The sequence below is a fragment of the Triturus cristatus genome, chromosome 11 (genome assembly GCF_964204655.1).
Source record: "Triturus cristatus chromosome 11, aTriCri1.1, whole genome shotgun sequence".
NCBI classification, from domain to species: domain Eukaryota; kingdom Metazoa; phylum Chordata; class Amphibia; order Caudata; family Salamandridae; genus Triturus; species Triturus cristatus.
In genome coordinates, this window is record NC_140594.1 from 965,012,903 (window position 1) to 965,031,464 (window position 18,562).

At 44.9% G+C, this 18,562-nt stretch overlaps 1 protein-coding gene and 1 long non-coding RNA gene across 2 annotated transcripts in view; one reads left to right on the forward strand and one right to left on the reverse strand.

Annotated features, from left to right (window-relative positions):
- The window catches only part of DNER (delta/notch like EGF repeat containing), a 1,164,201-nt gene that overhangs the window by 186,543 nt on the left and 959,096 nt on the right, over positions 1-18,562 (forward strand). The window lies entirely within an intron of this gene.
- Positions 1-18,562, reverse strand: part of LOC146785754 (uncharacterized) — a 61,441-nt gene that overhangs the window by 41,191 nt on the left and 1,688 nt on the right. Inside the window, exons 2-3 of the long non-coding RNA XR_014970790.1 lie at positions 16,237-16,434; positions 13,845-14,039 (exon numbers count right to left, since the gene is read on the reverse strand). This is a non-coding gene — a long non-coding RNA (uncharacterized LOC146785754). The remainder of the gene's footprint in view (positions 1-13,844; positions 14,040-16,236; positions 16,435-18,562) is intronic.

Here is an 18,562-nt window from a genome sequence, read left to right on the forward strand (position 1 = left end):
TCCTGACAGCACCCTTGATGCTCTTGGTAGTCCCTGTAGTTAGTTCCCAGTCCCATTTCCACTCCTTGACATTGCCCTGGCTCCTCAGCAACAAACTGGAAGTTGTTGAAGAGCTAATGGTAAGACAAGGTGACAACGGTGAGATGTCTTCAGAGTACAAAGGGTGTGTGATGTCAATTTTCCTACCCCCGGCATTTTGGTGAACTCGCATCCTAGGACCCCGCCCTCTCCCACACTTAACCAAGTCAATGACAATGACATAAATCAACTATATGCTTGGGTTACAGGTCATGCCTATTCACATCAGACCATAAACACAACATCAAAAACATTATTTTCCTTATTAACCAATTTACAAAGAAAACATTAAAGAAAAATTGCCGAAACACATATTTAATAACAAGATCAATATTTACAATTTTGCTGTATGTGAGTCTAAAATGGAAGAATTACTGCCGCAGCACTAGGGACTTACTTCCCTTAATCTACTCAGACCACACAGGTGAAACCCCCTGTATCGCTGAGGGATGGTCCCAGACCTCCGTACACTTGACGACCTGCCTTTGCCCCCCCCTACCAACACTGTGCTGTCACAGGGGACCCAAGATATGAGACCAGGAGCTACAGCCCCATGGGCTCAGTTTTTAAATGTAACTTATGCCAACTTAGCTAGTGTGAGAGTTCTTTGCAGAATAGGGATCGCTGCCCTTCCCCCTCAGAGCTGCCCTAAGAAGTGTTTGTATTGGAGAGTCCATTCATCCCGGTAATCCTTTTTTGCTGCCTGTCACTCCATCGCCACGACGGCAACCAGGACCACTAAGTACTTTGCCCTCCCCACCGTTAAAAAAATAGGGCTGTGTGAAGGCCCAGATACCCTCAACAAAGAGACTGGTGCCAGCATGAGATAGGTGAACACCATCACAATGACACATATGTTCCCCCTGATCAGCTTGTGTGGGACGTTCCTCATCTGTCCTGGACTGGGATAAAATTGAGCCATTTTCTGAGATAGGCCGCCTAACTGCAACATTAATGGCCCTAAACTTAATACCAGTGCCCCAATTATGGTGAGGAATCATATGCGACCACGCAGTGAAGGTATTGGAGAAAATCCGGCCCAGCCATGAAAATTCTTGTATTCCCTCAAAGCTTTCTGGCCCATGTTTAACAAATCTTAACATCTCAAATGGATGAAGATGAAATCCAGGAACTGATGCCACGACTTTTAGTCTCTTCCACGAATGCACATAATTGTAAGATCCTGAAACCACCTTTTCCACACCATCTGAAAAATATCTTCTTCAACTTGGCCTACTTTTGCCTATAGAACTGGTGCATTCAGTACGCCGACCGCTGCATTAAGGAGTGACGGACGACTCGTACAACCTTTGATGGCATGACTACTAGAATAAACCAAAGAGTGAACAAATAAAGAGACAACATGGCAATGAAGACAAACTCAATAGTTATAAAAGCTCGGGCCGAATGTAAATCATGAGGCATAGTGAGGATCATCGACCTAAGCACTGCACTTCTTGTTGCAGCGAGTGTTGTTGCACCTATTCTAAAGCGATAGGGAGAATAACTGGCTGGATCCACTCCTCTGGACCTACGGTTGCTGTGAAGATCACTGATAATTGATAGCGTGTTGAGTTGAGATGAATAAAAGGTGCTGACAGATTCACACCTGGATGCACCGCTATTTAAGCCTGCGTATGGTCTAACGGACAGATATTCGTAGCAAGGGCTTCATATAGGTGAATGGAGGCACCTCTTCCTAACTGATCCATCTTCGTTCTCCTCAGTATAAGGACCAACCTGCCTGTGCTATTAGTGTCACCCGCCTGCAATCCACAACCAGTGTCCTGCCTGTTCTTTCCCACTAATTCACTGACTCTAAATTCTATATAAAAGGCAAGTACAAATGCTGCAGAAAACAGAGTCCTGCAGATGACTGCGTACATTGCTTTATGAGTTTTCCATGTGTAGGGGCCTTCTGCAGTCCCCCATGCCAGAACTCAACCTTTCCCAACCAGCCAGGGCTTTCCTCATCAGAAAACTGCCACCAACATTGCGCTCCCCTCTGAGCTTTGCAAAGAAGCCAATTGCTAACACATGGGCTGTAGCATATGACACAGACCTATTCTGTTCCCTCAATTAACCTAAGATGAGACAGAGTGAGTTTACTGAGAATGGGTTATCAAAGTTCCTAGAATTGAAGAAGTATTTCCCACATGTGAGCTGTGTGCGCTTAGCCAATGAAGCTGCTACTAAATCAGACTGGGCAGGGCACTAGGCTACGATGACGGCCAATCCCTCCCATACACCATTGAGTGCCTAGGATGGCCTTGAAACACACACTGCTGTCTGAGTCTGTGAACAGGCCCAGCGATTCCTTGGACATTGGAGGATGTGGCCAGACTACTGAGTTGTTGAATTGTACCAAAACTATCTGACAGATTTTTAAGTCCTCTTTGACATGAGTAGGCTAGCAGGTAAGAAGATGTTTGTGTGTAACACCTGACATAGACCTGGCGATTGATCTGGAAAATGAACAGGCCATGGGGATATTACACAGGGCAAAATTCTATTGACCTACCAAAACCTGTAGCTGGTGCAAGGTCACCTTCTTACACGATAACTCCACCTCAATAGACTGAGAGTGAGCACATAATCAAGGGGAAGGCAGCACTCACCCGCAACCGAGTCAATTTTGATGCCCAAAAGGTAATGCAATTTGAAGGGCTGACCATATCTTCAGGCACAAGGGGGCCCCAAAATCTTGTAAGACAGAAATAGAAGCCTTCATAGCATGACCACACTCATCAGACTTGGGTGGGCCCACGAAGAGAAAGTCAACAAGGTAATGAGCAACATCCCAGTGACCTGTTCAGTGTGCAAACTCCAAAGCCGAGCTGAACTGCTCAAAATAAGAACAGGGGACCGAACAGCCTATAGGTATGCACTTACCATAAGAATGCTAGCTCCCGAACTGGAAGCCTAATAAGTGGTAGTCATCCGGGTGGTCCAAAAGGAGCCAGAAAGTTGCTTCAATGTCAGCATCCATAGCATGACCAGGGCCTGATCAATCGATTAATATGTTACTGAGCATGCCTGTGGGTCAATTGCATCACTGACAGAACTCCCCTTTGGAGCTGACAAATTGTGAATCAATCTAAATTTTTCCGGAGTCCTTCTTAGGTACCACTCCCAGTGGGGAACAGACAAAGGCTTCAATTGGCAGCTTAGAGAAAGGGCCTGCAATCTTACTCAAAGATGATTCTCCTTGAGCTTCTTAGCTACTATACTAGGGTGGATACCAACTGACAACCGGTTATTGCAATGTCACATAGACTTCTTGCATCCTAAAACCTGAAGAGAAGTCAAGGTACAGAGACTGTGCCGCATATTTATTCAGGTATATGTTAATCCACAGAAATAACTAATCAACCCCTACTGGTGTGGGTAGGCCCTGATCAGGTGCTGGACTTTGTAGGGTCTCTACCTTTTTCTTTTGACATTTTCGTATGTTTGAATTCAAGGTAAGATGAGAGGCCACAAAATGAACACACATTTGTAACAAAGATGGGTGGGTGCATGCCTTCCTATTAAAACCAAAAGAGGCTCCCTTTCTGTCACTGGTGTAATGCTGCTGACAAAAAGAATGATTAAATGGGGTTTTGTAATTAACTGTTTCCAACCAAACATTTACTTTGGCCTGATTCCATCCAATATCGGGTTTCTCCTCAGGATCCTCCTCCTCGGCCCACCAGAAGTCTCAGTCGTACTCGAAGCACACAGAGCCCCCATATACATGGTGAGCTTTTAGAATCTCATTCGCGTAAAATACAATTGAGGTTACCAACTCTTTTCTCTAACGTAACTGTCATATGGACATTCAAACCAAAGAGCTAGTGAAATTTTCTTTGACATTTTCCTCTTTTATGACCTCCTCTCCTTAGTCTCCAACTCCCTTTCTGTTGCTCGAATCAAGGAAAACATCTCTACAAATTCACCCCTCCAAATCTTCTCTTTCACATCGGCTGCCACATGTGATGCTTTTTTCCTGGCTTGGCGAGACTTGCCTCCTACCCACAAATGCCCCTTATGATATTAAAGTCACTCATGTTCTTAGCGCCCTCAGGCTTGCTAGCTATGCTGGCTGCCCCTGCTGATCCTCTTACCTGCATCACCTACGGCGGGTGGGTCTTTGGTTCCCATGGCACCTTTGTCCTTACTCTATGCACTTTTCTGGCTCTGGTCTCTTTTTCTCTAACAACTGCAATAGCTTCAACTTGCTTCTTGAACTCCGCAAAGGCATACAACACCAAATTAGAAAGGGCGTGGAGCTCATGGAAGGCATGTCGGCATTATTCTGAGGCCTAGATAGCACATGAGCAAAAGATGACCGGATGGCAGAGGTAGGGTCCACAGCTTTTGTGCTGTATGCCCCAGTAGAGGACCTTTGTGACTTCAGAGAAGCTCCGATGGACCCCCCCCCCTTATCGCCCCCAGTGTCATTGTCCCTCCTACTTGGTCACCAGTAGCTGCAGCTGATGTGACCTGTATCGAAGCCTTGTCCTTCGTACTCAGGGAGAGGTTTTGCAAAGATTGACAATTCTCAGTTAAGACCTGAAGTACTTCAAGAGACCCACTGATGTCCGGGGCTGATGCAACATTTGCAGCTGGAGTGGGCTTAATGTTAGGAGGCTCAGGATGTGAATCTAGTATGGTAACTGCTTTGTGTGTTGGCAAGGTGAAATGTTCATTCAAGGTGGTGACCGGTGTATGTATAGGCACTGGGATATTTCCTGGAATTGTGGTGACCTGCACCATTCCACCAGTGGACCCCTGCCTATCGGGAAATTGACCAGGGCTAGAACCACCCTGAAGAGCGTGTTGTTTAGTTCTTCTCTTTATGGAGAAAAGGCCACGCGGGGTGGAGAACATTGGAGCGCCTAGGACATTCTATGTTTGAATATCCATGTCAGTCAATATCTGAGGATGATTCTACCAATCTACCCTCATCCCCCAGTTTCTGCAGGATCAGTTTTAATAAATGAGCCAGCTCAGGGTCCCTGACATTCCTCTTCTCTGCACAACCCTTCGCCCCTAGCACCCCAAATGACAGGACAAGCATTCGCAGCAAATGGAAGAGAACATATTATGTAGGACAACATGTTATGCAGCTTATGCACCAAGAGCAATTTTTAGCACACCTTCTACTCTCCTGCTGATGCAGCACCTGCAAATTAAACAAAAGGCAAGACAAATAAATCGCCCCTGTCGGGCCGGTAGGGATGGTGGAGTGAGGTCGTGCTGATACAGCACTTTCCAATTAAACGTAAAAAGTCAAGGCAAATAAATCACTCCATCGGGGCCGGGTGGGACGGTGAAGTGAGGCCGCGCTGATGTGGCACAAATTAGAAGTAGAAGGTCGGCCAATGGGGACTATACACGTGAGGCCATGCCACTGTGACACCACAAAGTCTGAGTTACTCCGTCAGGCCGAGGGGGCAAATGAAGGTGCTGCTGCAGTGCTCGGGAGGAGCAGCGACCAGGGTGGTACTCCTCACCACCCTGAGAAGAAGCGTTGTAGAGAACAGAAGGTTAGGTAGTTCTCAAATCACTGAGTGCCACCACAGTCCCAGTCCCAGTCCTGATTTTACGTTGGCCAAAACAGGAAGAGGCCAAGCTGGCGCAGGCATGAATAGCCCCCAGATATCGTGACATGGGGACCGGGAGTGACGCGCCGCTAGCGCGTCCCCTTCCTGCCTCCCGTCCCACACTTGTGAGACAAGGGACAGGAAGTGCAGCCCGAGGACCCGCAACCTCCCCCACCTGCCCCCTGTGGCCAAAGGATCGCAAGAGCAGGGGAGGGTACGGGTCTAGGCGGCCCTGGGTACTCGTGCTGCGCACCCTGAGGGGTGCACTCTACATAGTAGAATTCATTTGAATGAACTACAGGATATACCTGCAAATGTATGTTTTCAAAGTAGACATTAGATTCATCGCACAATCTTCATACTTTGCTTAACTTTCACCTGGAGGTTTAGCTGCTAAAACCAGCAGAATTTTCCAGGTAAAAGCCCAGGCCAAAATGAGGAAATATCATCGAAATCGGGGGCGGAATTACAGTTCTCCCGGGTAATTCCTCATTTCTTAGTGGACCCTCAGGGTCTCCCTTGTTATGCATCTACTGGTAACTTCAAGGATGGGGGAAATCCAGCCCCTTTACCATCCACTCATAAGGAAGGCCTAGTTTTCTTTAATTTATGTTGGTTATGAGATCTTACAGGGAAGCTGCTGTGATGTTTCACCTTTTTGACCCAAATAAGATAATTAATTCTGCTGCTGCATCTGCAACTATATTTATAGCTCGGTGAAACTGCAGACACTGCACAGTCTTCTGCTGGTTTGAAAAAATATATAATTATTTTGTCTTGGCAATAAAAATGACTGGGTGTGAGTGTTTGATTGGTTCTGATGCTCCGTCCATCACCACCCCCTTTTGTACCGCTTTGTTTGCCATAAGTTGGCAGGGTATGCTCAGACGTGAGTCCCTTGCTCACTTTGCCACTGGATTCAAGCAAGCCTGGCTGAAGACGGCTGAAATGCCAGAAACCGGTCCTAGGAAGCTTGTTTCCGGTCCAGGGAAGGCATGGCTTGGCAGTTCGGGCTGGTCTGTTCCCATGAGGCACAGGGTCAGACTGATTTGCATATGGCCATGTCTGATCTGGGGTGGCAGAGTGGGCTAAAGAACGGTGATGGATCAAACCCAGATCTGTTGACTGGGTGTGAGTGTTTGATTGGTTCTGATGCTCCGTCCATCACCACCCCCTTTTGTACCGCTTTGTTTGCCATAAGTTGGCAGGGTATGCTCAGACGTGAGTCCCTTGCTCACTTTGCCACTGGATTCAAGCAAGCCTGGCTGAAGACGGCTGAAATGCCAGAAACCGGTCCTAGGAAGCTTGTTTCCGGTCCAGGGAAGGCATGGCTTGGCAGTTCGGGCTGGTCTGTTCCCATGAGGCACAGGGTCAGACTGATTTGCATATGGCCATGTCTGATCTGGGGTGGCAGAGTGGGCTAAAGAACGGTGATGGATCAAACCCAGATCTGTTGACTGGGTGTGAGTGTTTGATTGGTTCTGATGCTCCGTCCATCACCACCCCCTTTTGTACCGCTTTGTTTGCCATAAGTTGGCAGGGTATGCTCAGACGTGAGTCCCTTGCTCACTTTGCCACTGGATTCAAGCAAGCCTGGCTGAAGACGGCTGAAATGCCAGAAACCGGTCCTAGGAAGCTTGTTTCCGGTCCAGGGAAGGCATGGCTTGGCAGTTCGGGCTGGTCTGTTCCCATGAGGCACAGGGTCAGACTGATTTGCATATGGCCATGTCTGATCTGGGGTGGCAGAGTGGGCTAAAGAACGGTGATGGATCAAACCCAGATCTGTTGACTGGGTGTGAGTGTTTGATTGGTTCTGATGCTCCGTCCATCACCACCCCCTTTTGTACCGCTTAGCTGCTAAAACCAGCAGAATTTTCCAGGTAAAAGCCCAGGCCGAAATGAGGAAATATCATCGAAATCGGGGGCGGAATTACAGTTCTCCCGGGTAATTCCTCATTTCTTAGTGGACCCTCAGGGTCTCCCTTGTTATGCATCTACTGGTAACTTCAAGGATGGGGGAAATCCAGCCCCTTTACCATCCACTCATAAGGAAGGCCTAGTTTTCTTTAATTTATGTTGGTTATGAGATCTTACAGGGAAGCTGCTGTGATGTTTCACCTTTTTGACCCAAATAAGATAATTAATTCTGCTGCTGCATCTGCAACTATATTTATAGCTCGGTGAAACTGCAGACACTGCACAGTCTTCTGCTGGTTTGAAAAAATATATAATTATTTTGTCTTGGCAATAAAATAACAGTCACACTTTTCTCCATGAACTGAGCAAAAAAAAAGCAACGAACCTTGGCAAATCAAAACCTGGTGAGTCTTTGTGGACGTTTCAGGCAGGGTCTTGGGCCTTATGTAAAAAAAGATCAAATAAAAACGTCATTATTCCGTCCAACAAAATGACGCCTGCTTTTTCCACAGGTGTGCCTCAAAGCCCATGTAAAGACACCCGCTGTGATCTTTGTCCAACGAAGCTCGCAGTGCTGATTGACTTTAAATTCGCAGTGTCTGCTCCCTTCTCTTCATCATTCGCCGCCAGCTCTGGGCGCTGCTGCATTCAGTGAGGGGAGCCCGCCATTTCTGTGTGTGTCACGCCGACCCGAAGAACACAGTCTGACAGGAAAGAGGCTCCCGCAACCAGACACTGCGGAATAGATGATTGATTCTTTCAAGCGGCAAAACCAATTTTACGAGGCTTGAAAAAATAAATTGAGAATAAAATGGGTTTGCCAGAGCAACTTCAATATCCCTTACAATCGATTTTTCCTAATTGATTTGTCACGCTGATTGGGTAGACTAACAAGTTCACGAACACAAGACACCTTTTCCTGAGTAATAAGGAAAAAATAATTCACCTGGTTCAAATGGGCAATCTCATTGGAAGCAGAGTTATGTGTAAGCTGTGTCTATGGAATTTGCACCCCTGCCCCATGAGTTTCCTAATGTTCAACCAAACCTAACCATGGCTTAAGATATGCACTTCTTAAAGTAGTGGATAGGTATTCTTCATGTAATGAGGAATGACCTTGTTTTATATTTGACTATTTAGGGGCCAACCCCCAGGTACCATATCGGTGGTAGAATGGCTGCAAAATGTTAAAAGGTCTACCTATGCGGCTGATATGCATCTGGTATAAATGCAGTGAGCTGCTTCCGGGGGAGAAAAAAAACTGCCAGCATGGTGGAACTGCCATCACATACATGCGTTATGGAGATTGTAAAGGAGGGTCTGTTTCCAAGACCTACAAAAGCGAATTACCCAGACACGATGGCAGTTGTCGTGTAGGCAACATTTAAAGCGATCTTCTATCCCCACACATGGTAAAATATAGCACCACTGTTATTCTGTTATAAATATGAAGACATCTAACACTTTACCTCATATCTTCAAATTTCCATGGGACTTTACATAACTATGATTTAATGTCTGCTCCTGTCCTCCCCTCGACCTAAAGATCATAGATTCTCATTTTCCTTGAAAGGACAAGAGCCCTATCAGTTCTCTATGGCCAGATGCTTCTTCCAAGTGGCCATCCCTTTTCTTCTCTAAACCTTCTTGGTTACCCAAACTCTCTCAATGACCTTATGTTCTTCTTCATCTTACATTCCTGTGTAATTTAACCTGTCTCTTTCCATTTTTACACCTTACCGTAGGGATCCAACAAGGCTCTTGTATGCAGTACGCTAGATTCATCTTTGTGTGTCTCACTATTCCTTTGGTATTAAAGATGGTCGTGGGTGGGGCGTGAGTGCATACCATAAGTCATGGTGGAATTTCTTCTTCAAAAACCCAAAGGCTCAGATTTACTAACACTTTTCACTGGTTTTGCGTTACACAAACCTGGTGTACTGCATTGATGTGGTATTAACTTTCCAACACAAATTGTGATTTGTTTTGGGAATTAGCCCAAAGTAATGCAGAGTATTGCTTTGCATTTCTTTTCACTATTTTGCATCAGCCGCACATGGACGTTACCATCCAACCCCCTGTGGGTTTTGGCGCAAATCCCTATCTCCTAGCTCTTGTAGACAGGGATTTGCACAAACATTTCGCAGGCATAACAGTAGAGCAACATTTAACACGCTCCACATTTATTTGACTTTGCATGTGTGTTGCACTCTACCTCACACAAAGTGTGAAAAGTAGTAAAGCATAATTTTTGTACTGGAAGGATCTAATAATAATAATAATAATAATAATAATAATAATAATAATAATAATAATACACATTTGTAAAGCGCGAACAATCACCCGTAAGGGTCTCTAGGCGCTGGGGTCCCTCTGGAAGATTAAGCAAGCTATTGCCCAGAGTCACATGGTGCTGGGCTAATCTGCCGCCGGCGCCGAGGATCAAACCGTGATCCCCAGATTCCGGAGTCAGTCGCCCTGGCCGCGGCGCCACACCTCTTCCCTGATCTCCTTCCAGTACAAAACACAAAACCTATGCTTGATACAATGAACACTCCCTTGAACATACGATGCCAGGAGTGTGCCATAGCAGCCTTACGTGTGCCAGCAAAAGGAGAGAGGAAAAACCAATGCCATTTCTTAGTAGATATGACACTGTTCTGCTCTCTCCTTTTCATACAATGCAGAAGAACCACTTTGGTTGCTGCACTGCATTGCCTGAAAAGTAAGTAAATCTGCTCAAAGGTCTTTGCTCCGCACTATGCTTCAGTGCATGGCTAGCAATAAATACTTTGCACTTCAAATCACAGCACTTATGCTGCTCTCAAACCGTGCCCTACAATTATGCTGCATCCTTGTCTTCTTTTAGGTGAACGCTTACTTCCTCACCTGCTACAACACCATCTGGCACATTGTCTTCACAACTGTAGCTTTCAATCATGTGTCTCATGCATGTTTCAAAGTAACAAACATCAAAGCTCTTTGCACATAGTAATTGCTTTTGAACACACACTAGCTGTCAGCTGTAGTCAAGGCAACAGACCATTTGTCAATGTCAGCATTGCAGTGATACAAGGTATCAAAAGCCTTGGTAGTTAATTGCTACCAGATACAGGTACCTAGTGAAACTGACCCCTATAGTGGCTTGAATTGCATTGGATAGTATTGTCAGTGGTGGCTGGCATCTACGGGGATGGGGTGCGGGGGGGCATGCAAAAAGATTTTTTTTTTTAACGTACCTGAAGATGAACATGACATCCTCTGCACCAGACGTCTTCTTTCTCCGACTGCAGCCTGACCAATAGGAAACTCCCTTGACCAATCCTAATGCTGCTCTCACAAGCATGAGAGCAGTGTTATGATTGGTGGGAGCAGCCTAACTCAGCACTTCATAGAGCTGGGGAGGCTTTGGCTTGCTCTAACTGTTTAAAGTGTGCATGTGTGGCTGGCACAAGCCGGCCGGCCAAAAAGACATGACAGTGCACAACCAACTCACCCACATCCCTGCTGCTGTCAGTCGGCAGAGGCCCTCTCCCAGCCTGACGCTCTGTTCGGGACGGGGCATAAAAAATAAAATGTCAATATAATAACATTTTATTTTTCATCTCTGGGGCTTTGAGGGGGTTTTAAGTGGGGCAACGCTCCTCTTCTCCAATGGAAAAGCCGCACCTGAGGTATTGTAATTGCATATATAGCGCTTACTACCTCTAATCCTGAATCAACGCACTTTAAATCAGGTAGCATTTAATAGGCAAAAACACGTTTATTACTAGAAAGGAAGGGTTGAGGAAGTATTTCATGTTTTTGCTCAATGGTAGGCAGCTGGAGTGGCCCTGTCCTCGGGGGCAGATGTGCCAGCGTGCGTACATGGTGTGTCTGTGTCCACTGAGAGCTCGGAGTATGGGTGAGTGCTGCCTTTCTTTGTCCAGTCCTACAAGGTCGAGAATCTAGATGCCTCTTCATATCACCTGATAGGTTCCACCTGTTTGCCGGTAACTCTGTGAGTTAGCCAGTCACCCAAAGTTACTGCTCACAGCATTATGGAATGCTATGCTTTGCACCTGCAGATCCACTACGGGTTGATTCAGCGCTTCCTCCGTGTGGCTCGAAGCTATAATCGAATGCGATTTATTCCACGCCTTTCACCGATGGTCCACTTCCACGGCTTAGACTGAGTTCCTAATTTGCTATCCTGAGACTTCTTCATTCAGTGTCTTCGTTCTCCACCCTGGGAGCCCTACTGCCCCGTTATTCGTGATTCAGCTAAGAATTCATTTAACGGTGCCCTTCCCCACTCCCTTCACCCCTGCGACCCTGTCCTGATGAAGACCCCGTCAATAAGGAATCCAATTACCTATCCACCCTCTTGGGTTTAAGGGGTCGAAACGTCGACTTATCATCCATACCAGTACCTCAATAGTGTATTTTACACTGTGTTCTCTTTTATGTACATGGGTTTTCAAATGATCGCATGTCTCAATGAATTTATGTCAGTCTGAATATGTGGCATGACATATTTTGCCCAACCAATTAAGTTGTGATATTGTTTTGAATTGTTGTGTCACTTAACCCCCTCCTTCCTAAAAATATCACTATCTACACGTTACCCTTCCCCCCCCCCCCCTCCCTCCCTGGGCACTCTCTTGCACCTTATTTTGCTTAATTGGAATTGTTGTTGTATCTGAAATGACTTGATACCAGTGCAGAGTGTGATTAAACAACACTCACGCTTCCTTTTTGTTGATTCAATTTTTAAATTTATTCTATTCAGTGTGCTCTATATTTCATACACTCTGGGACCCCTTTCCCTATACTGTAGCTTGATAAGCTATGTTCTAGCAAAACAACAACAGGTTCTCCATTCTATCAAACACAACAACCCACACTCCATTTCTTGGCTACTCATTAACTGTCAGAAATGACAACGGTGTAAGATAGAAATTACAAGATACAATAAGAATAAATCAGAATTCATTCTGTGAGCATTTCTGTACACTTAATTGAAAGACTGAACAGGTGCCTCCAAAATTGCCCTTTTGGGTAGCAGGATAACTATAAGGTGTCCCTCAAACACACTGAAAAATTAACATTACAATTTAATAAATTTAGAAAAATGAAATGATTGAAATCCAGACGTGGATAAATTCAATGCTGCACTTCCAGGGATTTAAAGTGCATCTGGGGTTCCAATAACACACCTTGCCTCAAAATAACAAAATTAGAATATTACAATAAAAATGAAGGCCAGCATGCAGGAAAACAGTAAAATATTTGAACATTTTAGATTTGTAAGTGATGATATGCCACTTTCTAAAACGGTAAAACATGAATCTGGTTAATGGGGCTAGTTGCAAAGATTGACCAGTTGGATTACATTGATTGAATATCATGGGGGACTCCGAAGGTATATGTGCCTAGCAGCCGCGGCTGCTACAGGTAAAAGCGGTGGGGCCAGGTGAGGGGGGATTTCGAGAGACGACCACGAGGGCAAACTAATTATTTATTTAATTTTCCCTTGTGTTTGTCTCTCGAATTCCCCCCTCACCTGGCCCTACCGCCCCACCGCTCTTACCTGCAGCGGCCGTGACTGGTGCCTAGTTTTTAAGATAGGTAGTAATGAAAAATCCTCTTATTTCTGAGGAAAATTTTACATTTAGACCAGAATCCAGGTGTGGAATTTAAAACTAACTCTAAATCAGGCCTTAAGCCTTGGTGGTCTTCTTGCTGGCGAACTGAGCAAAGCTCGCAATGGATTGCTGCTCTTAATGCGGCCAAGCTCGCAGAGCGCTGGTGCTTTCTATCATTTATTGTGCTACCGAGACACTCGGGACCTAATTCCCAAAACTGTTTCTTTTCTCGAAAGGGATTTGAGCTAATAAAAATATTTACACATTTAGACATAGACATCCAGGATTTGATCAAGCACAAATTGCTTAGGGGCAGATTATACATAGTTTGCCACCAATGGGGTGGAACAATCAGAAGAATTTATCTACCTACCCTATGGAGAAAGGCACAACCCCAAAGTATCTGATGTGCCACAACTCCCCACCAATGAGAAGGAAACAAACGCAAGAACCTGGGCGAGGAGCGGACAAAAACTGAAGCATGGACATGCACCTGCAACCACCACCACAGCACAAGCACATGCTCGAACAGTGACCGGGCCCACCACACAGAGAAGAGGTCTTCCCATCTCCAAAAAAGGTTGACACAGCAAAACTCTCCCCTCTGTGGAGTCATACAAAGAAAGGACCCTACCATGAGGCTAGGCTGCTCCTTTGTCTGTTTTGCAGATGGGTAGTACAACAATGTGAACCTTCTCGTATGAGCGTACAGCTGGCCGCCATGTTCTCCTGACTCTGCCCACCATCATTGACATGCATGAACTGTGCCACTCATGTGGAATAATATTCATCCCAACATCTGTCAGTTGAGGTCCATTCCCATTCTTTCCTGAAATAAACAGGTAAACAACATTCTTTTATGGACCTTAGCCACTCGTGATTAATACTAACTGTGCATAGAGTGAGTTAAATTCACTAAGCAGGCGGGATAAGCACAAATTCAGACACAGAACAACCATTAGAAAAGTAGATAATCCTCAGGACACCACCTATACACATAAAACACATAGGAGATCTTCCTATATTGTGCTTAAATAGCTTTTCACACTGTTTAAAAACTCAAAATTGTACGAACTCTACTAACCATATACACGTAAACCCCAACAAAACAACAGACACAATCAAACAAGTGTTTGTCTAGTCCATTTGACGGCCTTTCCAGATGCGAACGAAAGGGCTTCCAGATGCAGAATGCACTATAATACCAGAACAATCGTGGTTGATGATATTCAAATGTGAATAACATATTATAACACAACATAACATAGCATATTGTCAACTCAACATAAAATGTTTGCCAAGTCACAAAAGCAGAAGAAGGGATTTGATCTTTTTTTCTTTATCAAAAATGGCTCCAATCCCAATATGATCAAAGCTCTCAATGTTCTACCTACTAAGCTGCAGTATCTCAGATGCCACTGGAAATCGTTACAGGGAGCTTCATGTGGAAAAGGAATGTGGATTTAACCATTAAAAATGCACATCAAATAAAGCCAACCAAACCTGCATATACATGAGTTCTTAACGGTGCAGTATTCGTGATACTAACAAACTATTTGATATGCGAAGAAATCATTGATTGTAGAATGTATAGTTCAATATACAGTAACTTACAATTCTCAGCACTTACATGAGCCATATGTACAGTTAGTGCACAATATTGACCTTAGGAATAGCACTATGTTATTCCCCATTGCCTCACAAAAACAATTGGTAAGAGAATGCTCTTTAGCCTGTCACAGGTAGGATGGGCAACGCTCTTGATCCATAAAAAAAATAGCATGATAAAATTATTATTTTTTAATTATGACACGTACAACCATCTTAATACAGAAAAAGATATATACTTATACTGATGCTCATTATCATGCTGAAATGTGTGTACAGAAATGATGAATGAATGATAATAATATCAAACTGCTTTTTTTTTCCCCTTGCATTTTCGCCCACCGCTCCTATAACAATTTAATTTTTATGTGGTTTTCAATGTACCCATGAGCACTTTGACCATACTCAATTTGCAAAAGGAATTTGTGTAATTTGGCACACAATAAGCATCAGGACATATTTGTGCAGTGTGCTTTTTACAATGAACATTTTGGGAAATGTGTTTCATTGTGCAGTTCAAATACTTGGTTAATCACAAATGCTCGTAGGATATTTTATCTCATTACGTCTCCCAGTCTCTGGAGAGAAGCCTTAAATCGTAGGGTGGTAGAAATTATCGATCGCACCCCATAGACCGGCATTTTGGTAGAAACTACTGGCAACCTCTCTAGCTGGGATGGTTTCAGTAGAACTGAGCAGCCTGGAAAATAGATGCAAACACCAGTCTTAAAATGTGTGCCCTGACCCTGGTACATATGAACTGGGAAGGATGAGCTGGGGAAGTAGCATGAGATACATTTATGCCGAAAGGGAACATCTGACCTACTTAACATTATTGTACTACACACACACACACAACACACTAGGCCTTATAACAAGTTTCGCAGTCTGCGGTCCGACTGCCGTATTAAAGGATGGGAGTATTTCCTCTGTAAAGACTGCAGCTGAACCGCCGACACCGTCAGCACACCTCCAACAGCCGGGGTCACGGTCTGGAGGAAAGCAGCTGTCATAGGGTGGTACAGAAGAGCCTTTACCGCCATCTGTATTACGAGTTGAATTCCGACGAGCTGATTGCGGTGGTGAAACTGCCAGCTTCAGGTCGGCGGAAATAAAGAATTTGGGTGCATACTCACCACATTCCTGTTCTTTCCAGCAGCAGTTTACTTGGAACCCTTTCTCCAGGTCCCCCCTTCACAACAGTATATTTACCCCGAGGAATAGGACCCTGCCTGAAGCCATACACAGGTAAGTCCTTTTTGTACGATATAACCATTGCCAGGACTTGCCACATATGGGCCAGACTCCGGCAATTGGTAGGTGGTATTTTTCCACATGAAGCATGCATACGTGTGCATTTGCTAGATATGCAGTTAAAATACTTACACAGGCATCGATACATATGAAAAAGTACTCACCACCGCCGCAAGACCTCTTCAGCCTCACCAAGGACACTGCGGTCAACTCGTAATATGGCGGTTGGAAGACCGCCCACACTGTAGTCTTCTAGAGTACGCAGCCGTGCTCTTCAGGTGGTCGGACTGCGAAACTTGTAATAAGGCCCACTGTCTTTTCCAGAGGGGGATCATCCTCTTACAGGCACAGCGAGGTGTATTCTAAAAGGAAAGAAGGATTGACACCAAAGAGGGAAGTTACTTTCTATCAGAAGTGAAGATTGCAAGGGCCTGCGTACACCTAGGTGCTGAGTCTCATAACTGCTGGACAAGCAGAGGAACTTTCTCTTTTCACTTTTAACACTAGATGCCCTGACCTCTTGACCTCCCTTGGTTGGGTGGTATTTTCTTCCTAACTGAGAAATAGATAACTTTGTAGGAATATACTAACTCCCATTACAAGACAGATGTCTCACAATAGTACAGTAGATGTTTTTGTAAGGGACATGCTAGTTCCTGTTAGAGAATATTACCACTTAGTCCCTCAAGCTGGCAGTTTATCCCAGCACAAGGAAGTGGCTAGTGGTCATCTCCTTTGACAGATACAGTTATCAAATGAAAATCATTTTGGGGGAACAAGTACCCTCCCACTCCGGCTCCCCTTGGATGTCAGAGCTTTGTCTATCATAGGAAATATATGCCCAGCTGGACAAAAGGACACATTGGTTCGATCAGGTTGGCGTATGTACATTTTTATAGGAAGAAGTTAGTTCTCATTAGAGAAAATTGCTTCTTGGAACCCTCAGTCTTGCTGGGCATTTTCTCTGAGTGGAAACAAGTATTTTTGCATGAAAGTCTAGTTCACGTTGGGGAAAAAGGCCTCCTAGCCCCCAGGGTGGGCCTGCCATTTTCTCTAATAAGATGTTAATGCTTTTGGACAAAGTTTACTTCTCACCAGAGAAAAGTACCATAATCTGTTACAAGTTACTGTCTACAAATGCTCTACTAGCTCCCATTGACCTGTCTAGGGTACTTAAAGCCGATGAAATTCTGATAGTCTCTACTTATCTCATGCACTTCCAATTTAGGTGGAGACTCACCATTTATTTAAAAAGGGTAAAGGTTTTATTTCAGCTGCCTCCTACTTAATACTTCCACTGCTTCAATGCTAGTTAACTGGGAAATTCCACAGCCCGTATTTTTTTCGCTCACTTATCGATTCCCAGATGTTGGCATGCATCTTCGCCTTTTCGCTGAATGCCCGACATCATCAAGCACTGTTACTTGCTTTAACTGTGTCAGCCCTGCCAAGTGCCACAAATCAGGGGTTAGACTAACACATTTTAGTGTGGTGGACCGCATCACCACACTAAAATGCAAAGTCACACATTTATAGTGCCTCCTGAAGTTGTCAAACCAGAGCGCAGCTATACGTAGCACTGACAAAAGCAATGCGGACCGCGGGCTGCTGGCAGAGCCTTAGAGTGTGTAAGTGACAACTCTGACTACTGCACACAGACTGTGCAGTGAGTTGCACTGTCTGCTGCCTCCCCTGTTGTGAATGTGTTAATAAAAGTTTTAAATCGTGATAATCCTTGCCAGGTGGCTCAGTTCGCGCCAGCCAGGCCTGGGGTCTGCCTCAGGTGCGCTTGCTGGCGACATGGAGACTGCTGCAGGCGCCAGCCAACAAGCGGAAGTTTGAGTTATGTCTCTTAAAGTTTGGCAGTGTTTGGTGCCTGCAGCCACTCAGCATGATGACTGCTGCGCGGCCGGCCTGCACCGTGGCTCCGCAGCCACTCACTCTGTCACACACAATCTCAGGTCCGTAATGATCCATTCTTTATCCATAATCCAGACCTTGAAAATAGAATTAATTTAGAGCGCGTCATTCACTGCATGAGTCGCCAATTTGTGTGATCATTCTGAGACCTTGCAGTCATGAGGACATATTATCAGGCTATGTTCCTTTACCATCTGAACAGTGACACTTGGCCAGGCTGCACTCACCCAAGGACCTAGTAAACTGGCTGTCAGTAGAGGGAACACAGTGAATTTCTGTACTGTGTGCATCCTGAGGACAAAGTACCCTACAGTCTTCCAGACTGCTCTTTTGTTTTTTTAATATATTTTTTGCAGTTTTACATAGCGCGAACTTGATGCGAAGAGAACCTTTGGGAGAATTTTACATTACACAAGGTCTTATTTGTTTATTAGGAATGAGGAGATTACGCGATCTGTCCAAATTCACAAGATGTTGAGCTGACACCAGGACTCAAACCTAGCTCCGTAGTTCCAAAGTAAGACATTTTTTCCGTAACACCACATTCTCTCCCTTTTCTTTGTAATGGAG